We start from the raw sequence: 7,231 nt of genomic DNA on the forward strand, positions 1-7,231 counted from the left end.
TATTAAGGAAGTCACACAAGTAAGGTCAAGTAGGATTCTTCTGGACAGCACTCATTTTTATTTGACAAACATGTTTTTTGAAGTTTTTTTAAAGCACAAGTCCTATGGCCATAATTGCTAGCATTTATTCACTGCTTGCTATGAGTCAGGTAAAATGCTAAATACTCTAAATCCATTATATCTTCTCTCTTCTCAATTATCCTATAGGGTAGTAATATTAGCATTCAAATATTACAGATAAGGAAAATAATACTTTCTTAATAATCAGAGGATTTAATCACACACCCAATGTCATACTTGAGTCCTCATTCTTCACCATACTATGCCCCAGCCTAATAAATTCTGTATATTGAAGACTATAATAAGTAATAGGGGAATGCTAAGTCTGTGGGAATAGGTAGAATAGGTAAATTTATTATAAAATTTAATCTTTCTTTATTTTGTTTATTAGTTTCCTAAATGATATCAACCACATAAACTCCTTCAATCCCAAGGGAATATATGGAAATAGATTATATGAGACTAGAAACGAGATGCAAGAAATTTGTGCAAGGGGCTCGGCCCTTGCAGCCACAGTGGCTTGCCTTGGCCCTCGCAGTCACTGCTTTATCTGGAAGGTTGTCCAGAAGGACATCCAGAAGGTCATTCAGCTGTTCAGTCTAATTAGCATATTACACTTTTATTATTATAGATTTTAAGTGGGAAATTGTTTGGCTCAAGTATGTTGTCACATAAAACACCATTGAAACGTGCCATTTGCTCAAAAAAAAAACAAACAAACAGGTGTACAAAGGGGGCAATGAATCAAGCAGCCACCTGGGATTGGTGAGTCTGAAAGGTTAGGTTAGCATGGGACATCAGTGGTCCTTGTTATGTCAGTGACTCCTCCTACATGTCCCAAGAGATGTAAAAACAACAAAGGGAAAAAAATGTTGAGCATGTCCTATGAGAATTGAACATATTTGGCTGGACAGCTATTACCTTACACAGGAAATTAATAGTGACTAATATACATTTGGACACACACGTTATTTACTTGATATTTTCATATAAATGTTACAATAACTTTGTTTATATGGAAGGATTGTTTTGTAATATAAAAAAAGAAAAAATGATTCCTCTAAACTAACAGTAGAAAAACACAACTTTTACGTAAGGGTAAATCCATTTTCTTTCTTTCACATATAATCTATATTGAATTCAAGAGTTGGCAAATAGCATGTGAGGCCATTTAGGAAAATACCATGAGGGCTGCATTATTACAATTTTCTAGAAATCTCTCTCCATTTTTTTTTTGAGGAAGGGAATAAATGGGTATGTGAAACTAACTACTTATCAGAGCAGGGAGGAGATTGAGGTCAGCTTTCAAAGAGCCAATAGTAGAAGCACCTCATCAAAAATAATTCATTATCTAATTCATCTTGTAGGGCAGTGATGGCGAACCTATGACACGCGTGTCAGAGGTGACACGCGAACTCATTTTTTTGGTTGATTTTTCTTTGTTAAATGGCATTTAAATATATAAAATAAATATCAAAAATATAAGTCTTTGTTTTACTATGGTTGCAAATATCAGAAAATTTCTATATGTGACACGGCACCAGAGTGAAGTTAGGGTTTTTCAAAATACTGACACGCAGAGCTCAAAAGGTTCACCATTACTGCTGTAGGGTATGCAAGCCTTGTCTTCATGTTGCTATTGTTTTTCAAATTAATGTAGACATTCACAAAATATGAAAAAATCAAATTTCAAAGCAGAGTTTATAACAAAAGCTATATTAATTAGAAAGGTATCTATCGGGCGGCCATAACAAAATGCTGTAGATTGGGTGGCTTAAACAACATAAATTTATTTTATCACTGTAAGACCAAAAGTCCAAGGTCAAGGTGATAGCATGGTTGGTTTCAGATGAGAACTCTTCCTGCCTTAGAGATGGCCACCTTCTTGCTGTGTCTTCACATGGCAAAGATGGAGGGATCTCTTCCTTTTTTTAAGTCCACAGAACTATCCAACTAAGGCCCCACTCTTACAACCTCATTTAACTTTAATTACTTTCTAAAGACACTCTCTCCAAATACGGTCACATTGGGGGTAGAGTTTCAATGTATGAATTTGGGGAGAGGACACAATTCACTCCACTGCAAAAGGTAATAGCTTCTCCTCTATCTTTACTACATCCTTAAGAGCCAATTAATTTCAAAAAAATGGCTTTATTGTTGTGACCGCATCTCTGTGTGCCAAGCATTTAAAGAACTTCATGATTTAGTGTTGCAGGATTACAAAGTAGACAACAAGAGAAGCTCTAAATCCTGTCTTCTCCAAAAGCTAAATGTTAAGATAGATATTTCTCTCAGAGGCCTGCGTGTAATAGCTTCTATAAGCTCTTTTAACTCAAGAATTCCAGAAAATGCAACATACATGGAGGCCACACAACCTGAACTACCAGTTTGGTTAGGAGGTGAGGATGGCTGTCTCCTGTTACCAACTCTCTTCTTCTCCCTATGGTAATAGAGTTTCTTCCTTTAGTTTTGGCTGGGATCATGGGCAACCTGCTAGAGACTACATTATCAGCAATGGTTTAGGAGTGAAAATCATCTGTGTAAAACTTTCAGGTTGTTTATTTAATAGGAAGTGCCATGCCTCAAACCACTTATCTTCCACCTTATTAGCAGCAGTGCATATAAAAACATCAATACCCAACTTTGATCATCCAGAAAGGGACTGTGACCAGTTGGTGAGAGAATAAAGATGGATGGAAACTCAGTCCCTTGATAACTTCAGGGAGCAGGACTTCCCACCAAGCTAGATCAGACAGATGGTTACATAAGGAATCAAAAACGTCTCCCTTTTCAAGTCACTCTATTTTAGGGTTCTCTCTTTTTTTTCTTTATTGTTGAAAGTATTGCAGATGTCCCCTTTGTTTGTTTGTTGTCTTCCCATTGACTCTCTCTACCTTGCACCCACCCCTCCCAGGCCTTCACCACTCTACTGTCTGTCCATGGGCTATGCATATATGCATATAAGTTCCCCAGTTCATTACCTCCCCCCTATCCCTGCCTTTCCTCTGAAATTCGTCAGTCTGTTCCATGCTTCTATTCTATATCTTGGATCTATTTTGCTCATCAGTTTATTATGTTCATTAGATTCCACATATGAGTGATATCATGTGATACTTATCTTACTCTGACTGGCTTGTTTCACTTAGCATACTACTCTCCAGGTCCACCCATGCTGTTGCAAATAGTACAAGTTCTCTCCTTTTTACAACTGCATAGTATTCCATTGTGTAAATGTACCACAGCTTGAGCATCTTAAACTTTCCCTTCATTCAATTGCTTTAATTCATCAAATAATTGTCAACTCATTCTCACTTTCCTCACATTTATTAAAATCATCAAAAGAATGATACCAACCATAGTTTCCAAATATTCCCATTATGCTTAAATAAAATTTCAGGTGCTATATTTCTAAATAACAAGCTACTGGGCAGATGCAAAAAGTAGCAATTACTCTAATATTGGGCAAAGATAAAGAGCCGTGGGAAAACAATACAATAACTCTTGTAGTTTCTGCTCCCATATACTCACTTCTAGTCACATTCCATTAGCTTAAGCAAGTCAATGACAAGTCTGATTCAATAGGATGGGTTGCTTTCCCCTTCCACAGAGAGGCACTGTGGCTGTTACAGCAATGGGTAGGAATATACAATCCTCTTACAAAGAGGGGAAAACATCTCCACCACAATCAAATGAAACAAACTTTAAATGTCTCAGCTAAAAGCCAAATAACTTAAATGGGTTTCAATTTTATTCATATATTTTCATCTTTTTTCAGTAATGGGGTCTCATACTGGAAGACAAGCACTGTATTTATTTAAGACAGACTTTTAAAAGCCTTTGACAATAATGTGCTGGCTTTGTTGACTCCTGTAAGTAGACCCTATGTTCAGATGTTCAAACATTCAGTACCTTATATCCTGGTATTCTTACCTCCTTACTTCTAAACTTTATAGCACAAATAAAAACCTACTTGCTATGGAAAGGATTACTATAATTTTTTAATAAAATTTGCCTTTGGCTAGACTAAATGCAACCTTAATTAATTCACAAATTCCACATATGAAAATTTAAAACGGCAAGGGCTTAGACATGTCTATATAAGCCATATATTGTCTTCTCTCCTTTTTTAGCTTTAACTACATTATCAAAGTAGTATAAAAAGTATTAGGTTATTAATATTTAGAAAATCAGATATTTATGTTAATTAATCATTTATGCTTAGACAGCTACAAATGAAAATTTTATTTAAAATGTATAAGAATAAAAGGAAGCCCAATGTGAGTAAATGTAGGGCTTATATCTTAAAAGATCATTCAAAATTTATACTTTTAAGAAACAGATCAGAGCAGAGTGATGAGACTAGCAGCTGTGGGCAAACTACGGCCCGCGGGCTGGATCCGGCCCGTTTGAAAAGAATAAAACTAAAAAAAAAAAAAAAAAAAGACCGTACCCCTTTATGTAATGATGTTTACTTTGAATTTATATTAGTTCACACAAACACTCCATCCATGCTTTTGTTCCGGCCCTCCGGTCCAGTTTAAGAACCCACTGTGGCCCTCGAGTCAAAAAGTTTGCCCACACCTGGGTCACTAGATCAACCCCTGGACCAAGCAAGGCCCACACGCTGCTGCATCCCCGCGTCCCGCCACCATCGCCATCATACCCAAGAGAAAGGCCGAAGGGGATGCTAAAGGAGATGAAGCCAAGGTGAAGGACGAACCACAGAGAAGACCCGCCAGGTTATCAGCTACACCTGCTCCTCCAAAGCCAGAGCCCAAGACTAAAAAGGCCCCTGCAAAGAAGGGAGAGAAGATACCAAAAGGGAAAAAGGGGAAAGCTGATGCTGGCAAAGATGGGAATAATCCTGCAGAAAAATGGAGATGCCAAAACAGACCAGGCACAGAAAGCTGAAGGTGCTGGAGATGCCAAGTGAAGTGTGTACAGTTTTCATAATTGTGTATTTCTAGTGACTGTACAGTTTGAAATACTATTTTTATCAAGTTTTATAAAAATGCAGAATTTTGTTTTACTTATCTTTTTTTTTAAGCTATGTTGTTAGCAAACAGAACACTTCATTGTTATTTTTGGGGGAAGGACATATAGTACTAATAGAATGTCTCCAAAGCTGGACTGAATTGGGCAGGGGTGGGGTAGGGGGGACTACCTTTCCCTTCTAGTTTTGAGAAACTTCCTCTTGGTTCTTGCTGTTGACACACATTAGCCATGTGGCACAAACACCTTGTTGTGCAGGAAACTAAAATTTGTTTTTATGTCCTTTTCTCACTCTCCACTTTAGGCATAGACTTTGGCTCTTTTAAGCCCAGAGACCTATTGGGGCCTGACCCAAAATAAAATTGACTTCCAGTATATTGGGCAATCTGGACTTTCCAGTGTCACCACTGAGAGGACCTCTCTCCAAAGAGCAGCAGCTCCTTTTTAGATTGTGGATCTACAGATGGATGTTCTCTGCCATTTTCATTTCATTTCCTGAAAGTCAGGGTCAGCTTGTGAAAAGTTGTTACACAACATGCTTAATGTGAAATGTCAACCCTCACTCTAAACTTTCCCTGTTCAGAGCATCAGATGAAGACTTCATTGGGTTTTATAGTGGCTTTCTGATTTTGGTAGTTCACTGAAGAAGGGAGTTTGAAAGTTGTTGTATACTGTTAATGATTGTCTGCCCATGTCCTGCCTGAAATACCATGATTGTTTATGAAAAGTATCTTTAATAAAGCTGGATACAGTTTGGAAAGTAAAAGAAACAGATCAATAGAAGAGTTCTGATTTGGGTTTGGATATAGAAAGTTGCAAGACACTATTGCTCTTACACTAATAACCAAAACAAGCCATATCAGTTACAAAATCAAAGTATTCTGAATCCATCAGTGATGAGGGTGCAAAAAAAAAAAAGTCATAGAGAACTAATTCCAGAAAGCCATAAGCATTTTATAGGAGACTAGGGGCCCAGTGCACGAATTCATGCACCTTGAAAGGAACTGTGGGCCGCGAGACTGCAGTGGGCACAGGAGCAGGTCTCGGCCCATCCTCTGTGCCCTCACCCTGCCCCTCCTGCGGCAGTCCCCAGTTCCCTGTCTGCCAGCAGCCCCACTCCCGCCACTCCTGCCTCTGCTGCCGCTCCCATGCGCTGACGGCCCGGGGCCCCGCTTGCACCTGCTGACAGCGCTGAGAAATCGGGGCTGGCACAGAGTGGGGGTTGGTGCCAGCAGCAGGTGTGAGCACCCAGTGGAACCGCAGCACGTGGGAGCAAAGAATTTTCAGTAACCACCAGAGGGTCGCCCCGATGACAGCGACTGGCACCCCGCCTTGGTCTGGCGCCCCTGTTAACCTGCTCCATCATCCCGCTACGGCCAATGCCTGCTGCCATGTTCCATGCTCTGCCGCCTGCTGCTGATGCCCACCATGTTCCGCACGCGCCCTCTGGTGGTCAGCGCATGTTATAGTGACTGGTTGTTCAGTTGTTCTGCCATTCGGTCTATTTGCATATTAGGGTTTTATGTATATATAAAAGAACTATAGCTGTTCTCAATCCTGATAAATGAGCAATAAAGCAGTCTCCCATTTACGGTAGTAAGCAGAAAGCAACTGGAACCTCAACAACTTATAACAACTGTGTGTGGGCTCGCAGGGAAGATTACGATCCCAAAAAGCCTCAGCCACAGCAAGTTGATAGCCACATGCCAAACTTCCCCTTGGTTCTTCCTTATCCAGTAATCGTGGACTCAAAGGTTGGGGCCGAGACAGAAGAGCCAAGAAGAATCTCTCTGATATGCTCTGGGTAAAAGAATCGGTCCCTACATGCAGTTTTGAAATCTGGCAGGTTGGCTACAAAGCACAGAGAGGCATCTCACCAGGACGCAGACCAAAATCTCTGCAAAAGGAAAAATTCTGACACTGAGTTCCAAATACATGAGGCAAATAATAAATTGGATCAAACTGAAGCTGCAATGAATCCCAAACCAAGCCCAGTGTCAGATTAGATTGACTCAGACCCCACATCTACCAATTTACTCATGAAGGGGCATGTTCCTTGCTGGAGAAAAATATAATTTACTTCAGACTCCACTGTTATTATGTACAAAATGTTCTGTATAAAATCAAAAATTATAAAGTGCACCAAGAATCAATGAAATGTGACTCACAATAAAGAGAA

General features: G+C 39.5%; 1 pseudogene; it reads left to right on the forward strand.

Moving 5' to 3' along the window:
* Positions 1–799: 799 nt before the first annotated feature.
* On the forward strand, positions 800–5,163 carry LOC102764072 (annotated as a pseudogene).
* The last annotated feature ends 2,068 nt before the right edge of the window (positions 5,164–7,231 follow it).

Source organism: Myotis davidii, unplaced genomic scaffold (genome assembly GCF_000327345.1).
Source record: "Myotis davidii unplaced genomic scaffold, ASM32734v1 scaffold575, whole genome shotgun sequence".
NCBI lineage: Eukaryota > Metazoa > Chordata > Mammalia > Chiroptera > Vespertilionidae > Myotis > Myotis davidii.